Source organism: Rhipicephalus microplus, chromosome 3 (assembly GCF_043290135.1).
Source record: "Rhipicephalus microplus isolate Deutch F79 chromosome 3, USDA_Rmic, whole genome shotgun sequence".
Taxonomy (NCBI): Eukaryota; Metazoa; Arthropoda; class Arachnida; order Ixodida; family Ixodidae; genus Rhipicephalus; species Rhipicephalus microplus.
The window spans coordinates 178,861,973-178,882,576 of record NC_134702.1 but is presented as its reverse complement, the minus strand read 5'-3'; the positions used below and the strand labels follow the sequence as shown (position 1 = coordinate 178,882,576).

At 46.4% G+C, this 20,604-nt stretch overlaps 1 protein-coding gene across 3 annotated transcripts in view; it reads left to right on the top strand.

Moving 5' to 3' along the window:
• LOC119169737 (uncharacterized) overlaps nt 1-20,604 on the top strand; it is a 76,992-nt gene that overhangs the window by 36,595 nt on the left and 19,793 nt on the right. The gene's annotated exons all lie outside the window — the stretch shown is intronic.

Sequence of the window (20,604 nt, the reverse complement as noted above, 5' to 3'; positions counted from 1 at the left end):
CATACAGTACAGGCACTCCTCAACGCCCTCATGTCTTCTGCGCACCGCAGGCGCCGACAAGCCCGCAAGTTCCGCTTTATCGACGTACTGACACCGTTCCCAATAATCCTTGGCGCACACTGGACAACCGACCAATATGCTATTACTGTGGTCTACCTGGGCATGTCGAGCGTTTCTGCCGCCGCCGCGTTCCTCGTCCAACTGCCGTTGAAGCCAATTACAGCTACGACCATACAGAGCCGCAACAGCCAATACCCTCCCACGCTCCTTAAAACACCTCATCGTCGAACCGCCGCACCTCCAACTCGTATCGATCACCCTCCCCGCGTCGGCGCTCGCTATCGCCAATGCTTCGACGCACCGTGCCCATCCACACGGAAAACTGACCACCCCAGTTCCCGAGGCAAGAACTGCGCCACTGTCGACATCTACAAGTCCTCGTTTCCAACCTGCAAACGAAATCCAAAATCTTTATTAAAGGTGTTGCCGTGTCCGCCTTAGTCGATACTGGAGCTGCTGTGTCCGTGTTGAGCAAAGCAATGTGCCGTAAGTTGAAAAAGATTACGACTCCGCTTTTTGGTGTTTCTCTCCGTACGGCGACCGCACATCACATACAACCTTCCGTCACGTGCACAGCTTGTCTACTCATTCAGGACGTTTTGTATGTGGCTGAATTCGTCTTTCCGCACTGCTCGCATGACGTTATATTGGGCTGGGACTTTCTTTATATGCATCATGCCGTTGTCGATTGTGCCCGTGCCGAGCTTGAATTATCAGCAATCTCGGACATCGCTCTTGCCAAGTCATCTTTTTCTCGTGTCGTCATCGCCGAGGACACGGACATCCCACCTATGTCCTCTGCTATTGTGCCAATCTCCTGCGACTATGCTTTCTCTACCGCCTTGTTTACGCTGTCAGCAAAATTCACTTCCCGTAAGCACTTTCTTCTCCCATTTACTCTTATCATGATCGAAAACTCCTCCGCAACCATTTATGTCACGAACCTGCTTTCGGTCCCAACCACTATGTTCCATGGAGAATGTATAGGGCAACTTGAGGACATTGATTCAGTCTGCCCTAACTCACTACCTGGTCGCACAGCTAGCCTCCATGTCACAAGCGTTAATCTCGATACCACGGCCAACACATCTACCCCAGATGCCTTCCTTTCATGCATTGCTTCGGACCTTTCCAGCGTTCAGTGGACGCAACTCTTGAAGCTTCTCGGCCGCTTTCGGATGTCTTTCGATTACAAGCAACCCAGTTTGGGCAAAACAACTTCGATCGCTCATCATATAGACACCGGCAGCCATGCACCCCTGCGCCAGCGTCCATACCGCGTCTCTCAAGCTGAAGGTCGGGTTATTGAAGACCAGGTGACTGACATGCTTAGCCAGGGAGTCATACAGCCGTCCCACAGTCCCTGGGCATCCCCGCTGGTGCTCGTGAAAAAGAAGGACGGTAGCATTCGCTTCTTTATTGATTATAGGCGCCTTAACAAGATCATGTGCAAAAATGTCTATCTGCTCCCCAGAATTGATGACGCGCTCGACTGTTTGCAAGGAGCGGAGTTCTTATCTTCGCTGGATCTTCGGTCGGGGTACTGGCAGGTACCCATGGATGAAGCCGACCGCCTTAAAACTGCGTTTGTAACTCCTGACGGCTTGTACGAGTTCAACGTGATGTCGTTCGGCCTTTGCAATGCCCCGGCCACGTTCGAGCGTCTTATGGACAACATACTTCGAAATCTCAAGTGGCATACGTGCCTTTGCTGTCTGGACGAAGTCGTGGTTTTTTCAAAAGACTTCGATACCCATCTCCAGCGTCTCGCAAGTGTCCTGGAATGCCTCACACAGGCTGGGCTACAATTAAATTTGAAGAAATGTCACTTCGCCGCACGGAAGCTCGCAATCTTAGGGCACGTTGTCAGCAAGGACGGCGTTCTACCAGACCCAGACAAGTATCGCGCCGTCACCGAATTTCCTAAGCCGTCGACACTCAAAGAACGCCGGAGCTTTATAGGGCTATGCTCATATTTTCGACGATTTATTCGTAATTTCGCATCTATAATGATTCCTTTAACACGTCTACTTGCTGACAGCCAAGGTATCTCGGCATGGTCGTCCACCTGTGACGGCGCATTTGCGAAATTACGTCATCTTCTGACATCGCCGCCGATTCTCCGTCACTTCGACCCAGACGCTCCTACCGAAATCCACACGGACGCTAGTGGAGTCGGCCTTGGCGCTATCCTTGCGCAGCGAAAGTCTGGCTTCGATGAGTGCGTCGTTTCTTATGCGAGTCGCACTCTGACCAGAGCTGAAGAAAATGATTCGGTCACGGAGGAAGAATGTCTAGCCATCGTTTGGGCAATCGCTAAATTTAGACCTTACATATATGGTCGGACATTTGATGTCGTGACTGGCCATCACGCCCTCTGCTGGTTGTCGTTTCTAAAAGACCCATCTGGTCGCCTAGCCCGTTGGGCATTACGACTCCAAGACTACGACATCCGCGTCGTCTACAGGTCAGGGTGCAGACATTCAGACGCAGACGCTCTCTCTCGATCTCCACTTCCCCATGACTGTGCAAATGCGCCTGTTTCTACCGACAATTCTGCCTTCCTCACACACGTGACATGCCATCCGAGCAGCGTCAAGACCCTTGGATAGTGTCTTTAATGAAGTTCCTACCTACGATTCTGCCTCCCTCACACACGCTGACATGCCCTCCGAGCAGCGTCAAGACCCTTTGATAGGGTCTTTAATGAAGTTCCTATCGAAGCCATCACCGAGTACTGCCACTCGCTCGCTTCGGCGCACAGCTCGCCATTTCACCATGCGCGATGGGCTACTTTACTGCCGCAATTACCTCAGTGAAGGTCGCAAGTGGTTGTTGGTGATTCCTCGCCATCTATGTGCCAATATTTGTGCCTCGTTCCATGCGGACCCCCAATGCTGCCACGCTGGTGTAATAAAGACGCATGCACGCCTCTGGCTGCTGTACTACTGGCGTGGGATGTGCCGATTTGTCCGCCAATTCGTGCGTTCATGCTCAAAATGTCAATGCCAGAAGAGTTCACCGCATGCCATCACTGGACCGCTCCAGCCGTTGCCCTGCCCATCCCGACCTTTTGATCGCATCAGAATTGACTTATATGGCCCACTTCCATACACACCTGACGGGAATCGCTGGGTGGTTGTCGTTATTGATCATTTGACACGGTATGCTGAGACTTCCGCGCTGCCAGAGGCTACATCACGTGAAGTCGGCTTATTTATTCTTCACAAACTTGTTCTTCGCCACGGCGCTCCTTGCGAGTTGCTCAGCGACCGTGGACGCACGTTCCTCTCAGCAGCCGTACAAGACCTCCTGCGTGAATGCAATGTTGTTCATCGAACGATCAGTGCGTACCATCCCCAAACCAATGGCATGACTGAATGCTTCAATCGCACATTAAGTGACATGCTGTCCATGTATCTGCTGACCACACCAACTGGGACCACATATTGCCATTTGTCACCTATGCGTACAACAGTGCCACTCAGTCCTTGACTGGATTTTCTCCCTTCTTTCTTCTATATGGCCGTGAACCCTCCTCATTTATGGATACTATTCTGTTGTATCGCCCGGATACTTCAGAGTCTGCAACTCTCTCAGAAGTCGCCACCTATGCGGAAGAATGCAGGCAGCTAGCACGTTCGTTAACTACACAAGACCAAGCACATCAAAAGGACCGCCATGACGCCAACCTGCATCCCCAGTCATATTCGCCTGGAACATTGGTGTGGCTTCGCGTTGCCTCCTCAGCTCCAGGCCTTTCTTCAAAGCTGCTGCCTAAGTATGAAGGCCCCTACCGCATCCTGCGTCAAGCATCCCCGGTAAACTATATTGTCGAGCCCGTACAGTCATCTACAGACCACCGCCGTCGCGGCCGTGAGACTGTTCACGTCGACCGACTGAAGCCGCACTATGACCCACCAGTTGTACTTGTGCCTTAGGTCGCCAGGATGGCTCCTTTTCCGTGGGGGAGTGATTTGTAGAATGGATAGGGTGCATTTAGCAGTGCCTGCAAAAGACGAGGAAGAGGAGCGTGGTTCGTGCTCGTGACAGCTCCGATTTGGATCGCTGGACGCTTGACCTGTGTTCGTTTTCAATAAACACGTCGCGGACTCAACGCTCAACGCGTACTATCACTTAGTTAAAAAATGCATCGGCAGATGAAGGGACGACGGCCCATGCATGCTCGATGGCCCCGGTGTAGTCGAAGTGCTGGGTTTGGTGATGGTGATCTCGGCAAGACTCAGTGTCACGCTCAACGGCACTGATTAAGAGCACATGCTGAATCCGGCGATCTTGGATATGCTCGATGCGTACGCGGCTCCAGGTACAAACGGTGTGTCGGATTCTGAACTGGTGGCAGCTGACAGCACAGTTTCATTGCTGCAAGCATTTACGCACTGGACACTGGCAGCAGAGAAGCGTAATTTCGATTCTCGTAGAAGCCACTTAACGTGTTTGTGCGCTCCGAACTTGTGCACAGTCTTCGGCTTCATTGCCAGCATCACACACAGTAACAAAGATAAATGGCACAGAACTTGTCCGAAAAAAAGTGCTGAGAAACTGATCGAAAATGCAGCGCAAGGCAAAAGGCCTAAGCAGAGGTCTGTCAAGATGGACGGAGCAGAGAGCAACAGCGAGTCGAGCACGTTGGACATGCCATTGCGGGGATGGACCGCCCCCGCTTCCACCGCAGCAGCCAACGGCGGGCGCGCTGTCGCCCGCAAGATATGAATGAGCTGCTCTAGCCAATCAGCGCTCCGCATCGCATCCTGGGGAAACGTCGATAGCCTCTAAACCGCATCGTTGGTGCCATTTAGAAAGGCGGCAAACGAGAGAGCAAGAATTCAAGGTCAAAACAAAATCAAGATGGCGCGGGATGGCCGCATGGTCTCGGAATGGTGCGCACGCGAACTTTGGTTTGATTTTGGCTTTTGCCCGTGCTTTGGGCGCAGCGGCAGCCTTGAAAACAGGATTTTTTTGCAGTTTGAGGTTGAATTAGGCGCCGATATTTACAAAATAGGTAGTTTATGTGACATACAACCCAACAATATGGTTTAAAAAAAAGACTTTTTTGCGAATGTTCGTTTTTTAAGGGCCGTGTTTCCCCTTAAATTGCTACGTTCTGCTAACTCTACTAATAATTTCCCTTCGGCATTTCTAGAGCTGATACCATATTCCTCCACTGCATGGTGTCTGACCTGTTTCTTGCCTACATTGGCATTCAAGTCTCCCATGAGAATAGTATACTGTGTCTTTATTTTATTAATGTCTGACTCTATGGCTTCGTTGCAGTGTTCAACCAAATGATCATCTTGTCTCGATGTAGGCGCGTAGGCCTGTACCACCTTCATCTTCTACCTTTTGGTAAACTAATTATGATACTTGCCACCCTCTCACTGATGCCATAATATTTCTTATGTTGCCAGAGATATTGTTGTGTAAAAGAAACCCTACCCCCAGTTTTTTCTGTCAACTAATCTATGGTAGAATAGAATGTGTCCATTCTTCAGCACTGTAATAAGCATCACATGTCCTCCTAACTTCGCTGAGCCCTATTACATACCATTTAACACCCTCTAATTCCTCGAATAGCAGAGCTAAACTAGTCTCACTAGCGTTCTAGCGTCGAAGTTAGCCAAGTTGAGATTTCAATGGCGGTCTGTCTGATCCCAGAGATTTTTAGCACGCTTCGCTGTGTCGCAGGTCTGACCACTGCCTTGAACAGTTGCTTCGCAGCCGCTGGAGGCCGACGGCCAAGGGTGAATTGTGATACGCTTATAAGGGTAGTAGTGGCCAAGTACGGCACCAGGGTGGCCAATCCTGCTCTGGTGAGGGAGTGCATTACTGGCAGGTGGTTGCCAGTGAGGCCACACCCCCGACCTCTTCCTTTTTTTTTTTAATGATTTCTTCATCCCGAATTTCAAGTAAATATACGATTGGGAATGGTCTGGCACCTGCATTCGAACCGAATTTTATAATTTTGTGCTAGGCTGCTGCACTATCTCTAAGTAAGCGGTTCTGTTGCATTTGTTAGCACTGTAGAATACTACATGACTGCCTATCAGCTCTCAACTTCACAACTCGTACCTCGTCTGGCCTCTTCTTAACTGTTTGAAAGTCCATTTTTGCTTAAAAACACCACCTGAAGCAGTTTTGAACTTCTGACCTGGAGGGCTTTGGCCGGCTTAGTGTCCTGGATGACTCTCCTTCTCGTGTGTTTATTATCTCTTCTTTCTTTCTCGCTCAATTATAACATTGTTGGCTTCAAAGTGTCTGCAATGTCAGAGTTTTGCTGATTTCGAGTGGTCGCACTCCTACTTGGATATTTCCTGTCAACAGACGAGTTGCGCTCTCCTGTTTTGCAAACCAATTGGCTAGTTTTTTGTGATCAGGGGCGTAGCTAAAGGGTGGCACACAGCGCATGTGGCCCCCCCCCCCCTCCACCCCGAAATGTTTTTCACAATGACATTGCGAAAAAAGGCCATTTTAAGGTGGTGCCTCTCCCGGAATCAAGGCGATGTCCCTGCCCGCCCCATGAAAAAAATTTTTAGCTTCGCGCCTGTTTGTGATCGTGATAATAATCATATTCGCGGGCGGTTGGAGTGCATGAAAAGTAAACACTAAAAGTTTTGAACTGCTCAAGAATAGACTGGCGCTGCCTTCAATGTTGTATCCTGTTTCGTTGGTGCTTTGGAGTAGTAATTAAAACTGTGGTAAATAGATATAGTAGTAAACAATGGTCATTCGTCGAGAGTCGAGTATCTTCGGTTAGCCCAATAACGTAGAATAGTGGATGAAAAGGTAAAAATTTAATTATTCTAGTTCTAGAGAGCGGTAATAGGTAGGCAATAAACTTCGTATGAAAGTAATGACGTGTTTCCACCACTCACCGCATAGCGCCGGCTTGAATTGATTGACCTAGACAACTCTCGGCAGCACACACTTACACAACGGTAAGTCCTTGCGACATGTTCAGCTGGTAAGTGCTTCTGAAGCTGATAAGTGCTTCATAGTCCTATGTTTGGGTAACACAACTGGTGTTGGTAGTGGTTATGTTTTATGATAAATATTTTAATCTGTTTTGACAGTGTGCAATCGGTTAGATGCCCGAGGTAATCTAACATAGGACTTTTAATTAAATAGTAATATAAAGAGTATGTTATGTCTACTGTGCTTAATGCTGCCTCAACATGGCCTATTATACAAGACCGAAGATGGGGGTATACTAAGCATAAATATGGGGCTTCAATGAACTAACGGATCCCCATTCTAGTAATAGGTTGTTAGACACTCGTAATAATGAAATCTAAAGATTTGTTCGACAAATTGGTTAAACAACTGCATGGCAAAAACTTAGTAACAATGCGCAAAACAGCTGTTGCAACCTTTAATTGATTGATATGTGGTGTTTAACATCCCAAAACCACTATATATAGATTATGAGAGACTCTATAGTGGAGGGCTCCGGAAATTTCGACCGCCTGGGGATCTTTAATGTGCACCCAAATCTGAGTACACGGGCCTACAATATTTCCGCCTCCATCGAAAATGCAGCCGCCGCAGCCGGGATTTGATCTCGCAACCTGCAGGTCAGCAGTACCTTAGCCACTAGACCATTGGGGCGGGGCGTTGCAACCTTTAAGTGTCTGCATACTTACGTAGCGAAAAGGTCACAAAAGTTAGTAAGTGCACAAGAAAAGTTAGTGTGTATCAGCTCCTGTTACTAACTCTTTGCTTGTGGTTGCAAGCTTGCTACTAATTAGTTTTAAAGAGTGCACACTGAAGTACAGTGATTCGGCCGTTAGTAGGCATAAGAGATTTATTCAAATACAGTTCATGTTTAATGAACGGCTCAAAATTCAAGGGTGCGGGCTTGCATCAGGCACCCTACTTTGTGGGGGAATTGAAGTTCCCGTGCGACTTTGACGCAACAGGCTGCATGAAAAGTTAAGTGTGAATGCAAACTTCACGAGCACTACGTAAGACAAAACATACTGCAACACACAACAACTCGAGAATCACGGTCAGTAGGTTTCGTTAAAGATGAAGCAGGCTTCAAAGACGGTACTCCCAAAGGGAAGTGCGTTACTACGCTGCCATTTTTTCCTCTTAAAGAACCCAAGATTCTGGTGTCGTACATCGTACTTCCTAATAATAAGCATTTTGTGTGTCTGCAACATTGTCGTGTCTTCGTGTTCTTGCGGTCCAATGGATAGTGGTGCATTTATGTAGCCGCCCAACAAATGCACGTGGTGTGCTGCATCAGTTGCTATTCCATAAGTGCGCGTTTGGCATGATAACAGACAGACTATTTTAGTTTAACAGGCTTTGCAGGACAACGTGCTTAGCTGAATGATTGGTTGGAAATGTGCATGCTCAGCATGCTAAATGACCCGTAGTTTTTATTGTATGCACGCTGTTCTTAACGTTTAGCGTTACCATAGTAGCATAGTTGATATAGTGTATCTGTTTTGGATGATCGCTGGATACTGACGTCAGTGTTGCTGTTGGATTGGCTTCAGTGGTAGGAAACGACTGTTTTAAATGGCTTCGCTTGCCTTGAAGCCTGCTCAACGCCCATATATTACGTGGAGTTTTGAGGTCACTTCCCATTTTTTATGTTCCTGGGTCTCTAAAGAAGATCGTTGTAGACAGATCTGCAACATATAATATTTCACATTTAGGGTATGTTTGATATTTATTTACTGTTATTACCAAAAAGAGTAGGAATGTCTGTACGCGTAGATTCAGGTGAGCATTTCTATTTCTTTTTTTCTTTGTGCATCCAGCCTTTAGTGATGGTGCAGTCACAGCTTAACCACACAAACGCGTGTTTGCATGCTAAGCATGAGAAAGGCTCGTCCACAACAAGCATTTTTGATGACACAGTAATCCTATTTTACTCATTTCAGCTATCACGCTACGCCTGAAATATGACAATTTTAACACATAATTAGACACTATGCATGCTCAGTGGGGATTTTTACAACTGTTCATGCATCATACGCTATTTTCTTTCAGATCCAGAAAAAGCATGTACCCTTCCCACACACCCTAAAAAAAATAAAAAAGGAGGTTCAAAACTACCTATGCAAAGCTTTAGAGTAGCATTTGCAGCTATTGCACTTGTGTCATATGTGATCCAGTTGTGCGCCTTTGTTCTGTAACGGAAATAGCACGTGACCACAACAAACACTATTTTTGCATACACTATTCCAGAGATTCCCGTTTTCAAGGGTACCCAAGACGACAGTATATGACGCAGTGGTGAGGAACACTAGCGCAAAGCTTTGTATGTGCTATTCGAAAGCTTCCTACTACATGCAGCAAGCTTTCTGGGCACCCGCAATCTGCGGCACTGATCTCAGGAACAGCAAGCGACTTTGTTTGTGCAAAGTGGCGTGCCCTTGAACACTGCCCTGCTCAACAAGGCGGCACTGATTGTCAGCTCGGCGCACAGCTTGTCGCCTGTCAAAAGTGTGCAGTAGGCTTAAGGTAGCGTTATGCCAGAACAGGTAGCTAAGAATCTCCACTGAGCATGTATAGCGTCTAATTATGTGTGAAAATTGTCATATTTCAGGGGTAGTGGGATAGCTGAAATGAGTAAAATAGCATTACCGTGTCATCAGAAATGGCTTGTCTGCTATAATCATGCCTGCCAACTCTTCCCATGTTTCCATAAAATATACAAATTTTGACCTCACTTACGATTTTACGAATCTTTCCTAAAATTTTACAAAAAATACTTCATTTCCGATTAAAAAAAAATAAAGATTGGTTATGGAGCATTGCCGTAGCTAATCGCGGAGGCCACATAAACGGTGTTTGGTTATGGCGCATTGCCGTAGCTAATCGCGGAGGCCACATAAACGGTGTTTTGCTATATTCCGCCACCGGGAGAGAACAGTATGTATTGGTGTTATCATCACATACTTGCAAGTCTGTTGCATTGTCCGCGAAACTCCCGGATTTCGAATGTTTCTTCTGTTCGTATGGTTGCCATAAAAAATCTCCTGCAAATAGAAATTTATGTGCAAGATCTGGCCGCATTGACAAAAATGCAGGTCAGTTCGTTTCTGGCTTTTTGTGAGCCCACCTCATTTTATTATAAATGAATTTGAGAGGCGTCAATCTAAACGTTGTTGCGGCTCCTGGTCTCGGGGGTCTCATTCTGGTAGCGGGCCACCGTCCTGGGACCCATCGTCCAACAAGTCAGATGAGGCGCTCATAAGAACGACAACAATTTATTTACATGCTTAGTAACTGAATTCGAAAGGAGGTGATCAAGTGTCAAGTAGAACTAGAAGTCTGAAGAACTGAAACTGGAGAACTGAAAATATACAAAAGGTCTTCCGCTTATATAGGGTTGCATTGCCAACCCTGGGCGCATTGTCCGCGGCTTCAGCCAATACGGCGCTCGATGGCCTAGGTGCTCCACCCACGAAGGCGGGTAAAGACACCACACAATGCACGTGAAAAGTGAACAGTCTACAGGATGCCAAAATATGGTCACAAATGCACTGCACCAACTTCTTGCACACGTCACCAAGATTTTACACACTTCCGATGATCTTAGATGACCTTGGTTTCCAAGAACTCTTCTGGCAGTTTGTGAGGTTCGTAAAGCCGGCTCCCGCTACACGTGCCAAACTTGCCTGACTGCGCTTCGGGTAGGACAATGAAGTGGCCTGGCAGCTTATCGTCAAACCTGCCACTTCATTTAGCCGATCATATGGAGAGGGGGAAGGAAGAGTGGTCAACTAATCCCTCGTCGTCAAGGTCCTGAGGCGTATTCTTGGAAGGGCTGCATAGGATAGTGCCATTTTCCTTTCCTTCAACCACACATTCAATCCCCCATTGTTTGCTAGAAGGTGCGGCTTTGCTAAGAATTTCAGGGACTTCGCTTCTCCTCGCAAGGTGCAGTCACAACTGGTTTGGGTTTTAGCTTTCAGCCCAAACTGCAAATACCATGCTGGTTCTTGTCTCTCCAGATCCACGGTGACCTTGAAAATGGCCCAGCTGCCTCCTTGTTTGCCTCGAAATCCTTGCATAGAGTCGAGCTCACAACGGCCTTTCTTGGCTTGTGCGTTTTCTTTGCGCGAAGCGATCCTGGACCCCTTGTTCATGTTTTGCTGACAGCGAATCAAACTGTCTTGACGACACATCCTTGCTTGGAATGCGTCGAAATATTTTTGACCAGTTCACAAAGGCCATTTCAAAAGTCATTTGGTGCCTCAATGATATCATGACGCACTCATCATTATGTGCTGCTGCAGTGTCCATTTCTCTGTTTCCACTGATGTTTTTCTCGTCAGCTACAGCCCAGAAAATGCAGCTTAGCAAAGACGGTCTCACACCTTTTTTTTCAAAGAGAGCCTTGTGTCGGAAGCGAGTCAAGCGTGCCACCTCGTCATAGCGTTTGATAAATCGCTGAACAAGGTTGCACTAAAAAAGAAAATGGACGTGCTAGTTTGCTTCTGGTCAGATACAGAGGAACACGTGAAAACTCACTACCTGATGTCCCGCTTTCTTGGGCGCACTCGAGCTGAAGAATTGGTGTGCGCATTTGAAAGGACCACAGAAGGACTCTCGCGATAGAAAATCTTGCAGATATCAATGGACAAGCCGAATTTCAACATGAAGTTTCAACATCGAGCAAGAGCTTTTTGAAGCGAATGACGGCCGTCGAATCCTCGGCATTGAAAGCTGTGGCCTTCATGGTGTAAACGGCGCATTCAAAACTGAATACGGGGCGATGAAGTGGCAAGTGAAATTTCTGCGGATTATGTACATTTTGTTCAAATGTTTATCTGCCCGACGCGCTGAATACACATGCATCACTGGGAGCAACATTGAACTGTTTAAGTTTTGCGCTTTCCGGTAGATTGAAAATGTTCATGTGCTTTCAGAAGCCCTTGAGGTACTGCCTTAGATAAGGGTGTTCATCGAGTCGTGTCAAAACAACAGAAAATGGCCGATTAGCACCAGTTATGCCATGATCGAGAAAGCAATCTGCAACCCTCTGCTGTGCGCAAAGTCAACCTTCATGCTTAGTGTCACAGAAGTGCAGCCGTTCCTGGTCTAGTTCCAGAGGGATACACCGATGCTTCTATTTCTTGGAACATCACTGGAAACGCTTTTACGATTCCTAACGAGCAGCATTCTGAAGAAAAAGGTGATGATGACAGCGAACTGTTCATTGAAGTTAATGAGGATAGATAAGGACCAGCCTGTAAACATTTTTCAGGCACCTGAGCTGGACCTTGGCTTCGCTACGAAAAATGCCCTCAGAAAGGCTCTGAAACTTTTTGACTCGATTATTCTTCAGTACAGAAGTGACCGCGCCTCATTTTTGAAGAATTGTCCAAAAGGTACTGGAAAGGCCGGTGCTTAAGTTCCAGCTGTTGAAGAGGTCTTCATCTCTAGATCCTGCATGTGCGCTGATTCCACAGCTTGGAGAAAAAAAGGCGTTTGACTGATGTTCTTTAAGTGCTAATGGAACACCAATGGATGACTGGAAGAGAGGCTGATCGGGCAATGTGGGCCTACAAGCATGTATGTTCTTTGGCATCAACTAGCGTTGAAAAATTTTCAGAGGAGCACGGATCGGCTGGGTGCCCTTTGGGTGCAAATTTGTGGTTCAAACAAAGGACTCTTCACTTTTGCCAAAATTATCCTCACCATTTTGCATGAAAATGCATCTGTTGAGCGGGGATTTCCTATCAACAAAGATTGCCTGGTAGAAAATCTGAAGGAACGATCTCACGTTGCCCAACGAATCATCTTCGATGCCACCTTGTCAGCTGAAGGAGTTGCCCATGTGCAACTTACCAAGAGGATGTTTCAAATTGTCCGCGGGGTGAACACGCGATGGAAGGAAAAGTTGAAGAAGACTAAAGCAGATAGGGCCAATGTGTTATGAAAGGAGCATGAAAAGAAGCGTGCTGCCACTTTTCTGAAGAAGCTAAAGCTAAAGAAACAAAGATTGGCGGACGCCGAGAAGCACTTTTCCCTCTTGCAAACAAAAATTGACTCTCTAAGGCGTTGACACAGTATTGTGGTGGAAGTTGTACCAGTACAGTTGAATATCTGGCTGTGGAGGCGTAATATCAATCGTTCCAATGTACGAATCTCAAGTTGATGAGGTCGCGATTATATAGTAGCGATGTTGAAGGACACGGGGGGGGGGGGTATAATAACACATATTTATTAAAAGGGAGAACCTGTGCCCACAACTCAAAGTGACTATGGTCATAGAACGTGTCAGTCGAACACCAAAGCTGTCCTTCCGCTGCCTTCTTCTTCCTTTCCAAGAGAAGTCCCGAGTGCATGGCGCACATCAGCTGGGTGCTCGTGCCATCATTGTCTCTGCGCATTACAAGGTGGCGTGCATGTGTGTCCTTGTGCGTGCGGTGATGTGCACGTTGTTTGAATGCAGGCAAGATGTCGCGGCATAATCCCCCTGCTCATACTCATCGCCCCGATGCATCAGGCTATGAATAGAGTCCTGGTAGGCGTCTCTGGTTTTTTGATCTTTCATAGTAAGCCTTCATCCGGACTTACATGTACAACCTCTGTAGGGTTGCGGCGTTTTGAGCTCCCGTGTATAGCAGATCTGACTTGGTACATTACATCGCTTACACGATGGAGTACTTCGTAAGGCCCGAAGTAACGGCTAATAAGTTTTTCAGAAAGTCCACGGCGACGCATTGCGGTCCATATCCATACTTTGTCACCAAGTTGATAATGCGCTTCGGTACGACGCTGATTGTACCGGTAGGAGTCGATACGGTGTTGGCGGCATATTCTGTATCTCGTCATCTGTCTTGCTTCCTCGGCTCTTTTCAAGAAGTTGTCTAGGTAGGGTAGATTGCTGCTTTCATCATTCAGTGGTAACGTGGCATCCTGTGGAGTGGTGACTGTTCGGCCGAATACAAGTTCGAATGATGTCACTCGCGTCGTTTCTTGAACGGCTGTATTATATGCGAACGTGATGTAGGGCAATATTTCATCCCACCGTTTATGTTCGACGTCGACATACATTGAAAGCATGTCAGTCAGAGTTCTGTTCAGGGGCTCCGTTAGGCCATTTGTTTGAGGATGGTATGCCATCCTTTCTGGTCTGTATGGGTCATTCGCATCAGACATTTCATTAGGTCTGCAGTAAAAGCTGTGCTGCGATCTGTAATTACGGCGCTGGGTGCACCATGTCTGAGGACTATGTTGTTGATGAAGAACTTGGCAACTTCAAGAGTTGTTGCACTGTACAGCGAGTCAGTCTCGGTGTAACGAGTGAGATAGTCCGTGGCTACGACTATCCACTTCTTGCGTGCAGTCGATGTCGGAAACGGGCCTAGGAGATCCATATCGACTTGTTGGAATGGGGCATTCGGCGGTTCTATTGGCTGGAGAAGGCCTGCAGGTTTCATGGATGTAGTTTTGCGTCTTTGACACTCACGGCAAGTTTTCACATAGTGCTGAACTGATGCTAACAGTTTTGGCCAGTAGTATTTAGATGAATTCTGGCGAATGTACGGCTGACACCCATATGTTCAGATGTTGGCTCATCATGACATGCGTGCAGAATCTCGTTTTGTAAATGTGCAGGTACAATGAGTAAAAACTTGTCATCATGAGGCTCGAAGTTGCTCTTGTAAAGGACCCCTTCTCGAAGACAGAACGAAGGGAGCTCTCTGGATATAGTGCACGGGACTTTAACGTTGAGTCCTTGGAGACGCTGTATAAGCGGCAGCAAATCGGGGTCATTGTGTTGTTGTTGAGGAATTTCTGATGCCTGGACGACGCCTCGAAACGGGAAGTCTTCTTCCTCCGGCTCACTTGTCTCCACTGGTGCGCCTGACTGGCAGTCGGCATCGCTGTGCTGTTTCCCAGATTTGTCTACCACAGTAATACCGTACTCTTGTAGCCTGAGGCTCCATCTTGCTAGTCAGCCAGAGGGATCCTTAAGATTCGCCAGCCAACACAGGCAATGTTGATCACTGACTGCTCGGAACAATCTACCGTAGAGGTGCGGTCGAAATTTACTTATGGCCCAGATGACCGCAAGACAATCTTTTTCGGTTGTAGAGTAATTTGTCTAAGCTTTAGAAAGCTTGCGGCTGGCATACGCTAGCACTTTTTCTTGGCCGTTTCGCCGCTGGACTAGAATGGCTCCGAGGCCGACGTTACTCGCATCGGTGTGAACTTCAGTTTCGGCAGTCTCATCGAAGTGGGCGAGGATTGGAGAGGCTTGCAGGCGTGTTCTTAACTCATCAAATGCTTCCTGTTGTTTGCTTTCCCACATAAAAGGCACGTCATCTTTTGTTAGATTAGTAAGTGGTTCAGCAATGTTCGAAAAATTTTCCACAAATTGCCGATAGTACATGCACAAACCCATGAAGCGATGTAATGACTTCTTGTCTTTGGGTGTCGCAAACTTCGCGATAGCAGCTGTCTTTTCGGGATCTGGACGATCGCTTTCGTAGCTGACGACGTGTCCGAGGAATTGAAGCTCTTCAAAATCGAAGTGGCATTTTTCTGGCTTGATGGTCAAGTCTGCTGAACAAATGGCTTCTGATACTGTGCGGAGTCGCTCTAGATGTTGGTCAAATGTAGCGAAAAATACCACATCATCCAAGTACACCAAGCAGGACTGCCATTTCAGTCCCGTGAGAACAGCATCCATTATTCTCTGAAACGTCGCTGGCACTGTGCACAGGCCGAATGGAAGCGCTTTAAATTCGTAGAGGCCGTCTGGGGTTATGAATGCCGTCTTTTTACGGTCGCGCTCATTCATCTCAATTTGCCAATATCCGCTCTTGAGATCAAGGGAGGAGAAGTATTTTGCACTCCGTAGTCGATCGAGCGTATCATTGATATGCGGCAGAGGGTATACATGCCGTTTCGTTACGCTGTTCAGTTTCCGATAGTCAACGCAGAATCGAAGGCTGTTATCTTTCTTTTTAACAAGCACTACGGGAGACGCCGATGGGCTTCTGGAAGGCTGGATCAGATCATATGAAAGCATCTCCTCCACTTGTTTCTTGATGACGTCTCTTTCCTTTTGTGATACTCGATATGGGTGCTGGCAAATCGATCTTGTAGCTTCTTTTGTTATAATCCTGTGTTTTGTAATAGCCGTGTGTCGCACCTTAGAGGAGCTTTAAAAGCAGTCCGAAAATTCTTTAATAAGGGCAAACAATCGTTTCTTTTGACATTCTGGGAGCCTATGGTTGACGTTAACTGATGTGTCGACGTTGCAGGTCTCTTGTGGAGTGGTTGGCATTGTCGCTAACTGCATAGTTCGGTCATCATGCAGAACTCGTGGAAATAGGCGATAGCCATACCTTGCGCGATGGGCTGACATTCATTCCCAAAATTTGTAAGGAGCACAACTGAGCGGCCATTCATTAAGTGAACAAGACCCCTCGCCATGCAAGTTCCTTTCTTTAAAAATAGCCATATATTTCCATCCGCTATTCTTTTGTGGTCACCAAATGCCTTATTTTCGACTAGCACCATTACACTACAGCGTGGTGGCTCTGTGATGTCATCATCAAGAATGCACAGAAAAGTAAGACGTCGCTTTTCCGATTCCTCCACCGACATAGCTTGTTCTGTAGAAAACGTTACACTGAATCTGCTCAGATTAATTTTGGCTCCATTGGCTTGCAGAAAATTCATTCCTAATATAAGCTTTAACAGTCCGGCAGTACGATGAAGTCAGCAACGTAAGTGAAGCCTCTTATTTCGAGCCATGAGGTGGATCTGCCAAGCGACGTAATAGTGTGGCCACCTGCCGTGCGTATCTGTGCTCTACTCCATTTCGTCACAACCTTTTCAGTTTTTTTGCCAATTTGTGACTCATTACCGAATAATGAGCGCCAGTGTCAGCTAAAGCATTCAGCTCATATTTCTCTATTTGTTTAACCACAAATCTGAAGTAATCTTTGCACTGCTGCGCTTATCCTCTGTAAACATGGAATCGTCATGATGCTCCGTTGTGTGTTTGTTCTGGCTATGGCGTCCTCTATTTCTGTGACCATGAAACATTAGAACATAAACGGTGACTATGGGGATGCTGGAAGGCTCGGGCATCTCCCGGTGACTTCGGGAAGGGAGGCGGCCAGGGCCCTCTCTGGCACTGCTCTGGAATATTTTGTAAGAGCTGCTACATGGTTCCCATTCATTGACCATGGAATATTGACTGTCCTGTCTAGCAGGTATTTTAGAGGGAGCTATTTGTGTCCGCTTTTTTTTTCTTTCAAGCTTTCAAAACTTGGAAAACTTGGATTACGGGCCAGTGAAAAGTCAAACTTTCGGTGGAAAATGAGGGCGCGAAGTATCTAGTGTTGATGAACAGCTGATGCGATTGCTTAAGCTACGACTAGTTTAAAGTCTTCAGCTGCATAGCGACTGGTTTTCGTAAAACAAAAATGTTTTAGAGAATACAAAGTATCCCGACACTGTTAGCCAGGGCTTGATTGTGCAGAGATTTTTTCTTTGATTGTGCACAAATTTCTTTTCGAAGGGAAAAGTGTAATTGCTTTGTTATCTTCAAATATGTACCCCTCAACATGATTGAATACGAAAATGCCGGGAAAAGGTGGTACATGTTTTATTTTATAAGCGAAAGGTTTACGACCACTACACTCACAGAAGAACAACTCAAGTACTAATCCACAACTTCTGGTAAAAAAATTCGCAACTCCTGCTTCGGAATGGCATTTCTAAAAGCTGAAAATCATTTTTGGTGATATTAAATTCACCCATATAGCTAAAGCTACCTGTTCAACATTTTTCCCTATGAGCTAAGGGTTACAAGGCGGATCAGCATATTTTTGCAAATTAAAAAATTAAATCTGAACACTTGGACTTGAGGTCTTCATAATGGTATCGTGTTACTGGCTCCTAAAAAGCTAAAATTATGTTAAATTATTTAATTTGGAAGTCAGACTCTGTGTGTGTGTGTGTGTGCGCGTGTGTGCATGCGTGCGTGCGTGTGTGTGGGGGGGGGGGGGCATGGTAGTAGAGGTGGATGAGGAAGAACTTAGAATGCAATAAACATGGCGTATGAGTCAGGCCTCGTCGCCCATTCATCATAGCGTCACACGAGTAGTCAGGATGAAGACCTTGCAACCACTTCATCAACTGGCCATCATCATCGAAGACCTTAGCAAGACCCAGTGACCGAACGCGGACCACAGAAGTGCATTGCCACTGGACACCGTTGCAACCATCATGACGGAAGCATCGACTGACCTTCCCATCCCCAAGTACACTGGAGCAGCGGACGATGGGCCCGCACAGAACTGGTTCTACCTGTTCGAGCTCCACACGACCGCTGCATCATGGTCGGAATGGGAGACGATCACCAACTTCACTGACTACATCTTAGGTGAGGCATTCAAATTTTACCTCACCCACATCTTCGAGAACGATGAGTCTTGGAAAAAGATCAAAGAAGAAATGATCACCCGTTTCAAAGAATACGATGAAGACCTGTCCATACCTCATCAGCTGAAGGCTTTTCAACTCACCCGTCACAGTTACGCGAAGTCTTCCCGCAGTAAGCATATTTCCCAAACAAGACTTCAAAGTAAGTATTCCACCATTGTACCACCATATGACTCGTCCGAATGCACTTCACCCATTACAACACTGACTAGGGACTTGCACATCGCAGCAGACAATGCAATGCCACCGTATGCTGGCAGGAATGTAGACCATTTTGCCAAAAGACCGAACTTACGGTTGGATTTCTCACGGGCAAAGAAATCGGCATTTACAATGTCCTTACGGCACCACAACACTCCAGGTGTTACTGAACTACCAAAATCACTTGATGCTTTGTGTCGCACACATGGCCCACATGGCTTCGGACGCGCGACGGCATTGACGCATGACGAGTTAGTAAATCCGCACGAAACCAAACCAGACAACGAATGTTTACAGAAATCTCCTTCGTTCAAAGTATTCAGCTCAGCAGTTTGGCAAAGACAGAAGCGTTCACAATCAGCATTTTGTGAAGAAAAGTCTTTTGCAGAAGCATCTAGTGTTCACCAATCACAAGATCGATGCGACGTGTATCCAGTACACAACCTCACTGCCAACAATGAAAACAAAAGTGCAGGTGCGACTTCTAACGACACAAGTACTCTTCAGGCAACCACGAACAATGAGCAGTTTATCTAAGGTCTAGTAGCTGTCTGGAGCGCCACTCATGTTTTTTCTACGAGTTCCGCACTTTCAGCTTTGATGTTTCAAGGTTTATATATACGAATTTCGGGTAAGTCTGGTCGCTGGATTAGCATTGCATGCTGAGTAAAAACCATTGAAATTTTTTGTGTTTACCAGAAATAAAAAGTTATAATTAACAGTGATGTGTGGTCCGAGAACTCTGCTCTAAAACTAAATTTTAGTGCTCTAAAACACATCTTTTTCTGCTCTAGAGCTGCTCCAAAACTCTCTTTTTACTGCTCCAAAGCTGCTCCAAAACCGCATTATTTCTGCTCCCAAAGCTGCTCCAAAAGAATGAAGCCCACTTCCACCCCTTGTATCCCCTTCAGCGGTAGTGGATACGTTTGTGTACGCAACTTGTTTATGTCAGTTGGGCTAATTTGTGGTGATAAGCGAGCCAAGTGCTATGCTGATTCGATAAATTGAACCTTCTGTATGCAGCTGAACTTCGATTATATGTATCTCGGTTTCGCGGCGACCCGGTTATGATGGATGGGTTTGGTCTTGGCAGAATGGTCATATAAATAATGTATTAAAACCTTGGTTACTTGCCTGAGTCATAAAATTATCAGCCTTTCACTATTTGTTTGTCATGAATTATATGCTAGATTACGAAACGATCATTTTCCTGCACACTGCTTGGTGCACACTTCTATGCAAACAAAAGTTCAATGGCTTCCATGGTGCCTATTAAAAAAATGTGTGACTCTTTAGACACAACGATAGTTATAGCGCGAGAACGGGACAACGACAAAGGGGCAAGAAGGAGATGAGTGCTAACTTCCAACTGAGTTTATTGTGTAGAGCGCGTAAACATATAAAGGAAACAGTAAATCATGTGACACAAAGAGCAATGCATGAGTAAGGGAAAAAACAAAAGCAAAGAAAAGGGCAAAAAAAAAATCTGTAAGGAAACGAAGCAGAAAAGTAAAAGTACTACAACTAGTTGTGCCCACAGATACCTTCGAGGAACCTTAGTTCCTTCTTGGACAGAGACGAGGAGGGCTTGCTAATGTATGACGCTTGTTCTCGCACTGTAACTATCGTCATGTCATACCAATTAGCCCAAACTGCCACACTTCTGACACAGCATCGAAATGACATCCGAGAGTAGTTATAATGTGCTACCTGGCGTTGGCATGTATAATGCTTAGCCTCCAGCAAGACGAGAATGCGATGCACTTCAGCGCTCATGTGCGAGGTTTTGTTTTGGGGTGACACATTCATCGTCTGCTTCACATATCTGGGAACCAACCATTAAACATTTACTGCTCCATTAGTAGAGTTTTATATGACACATGA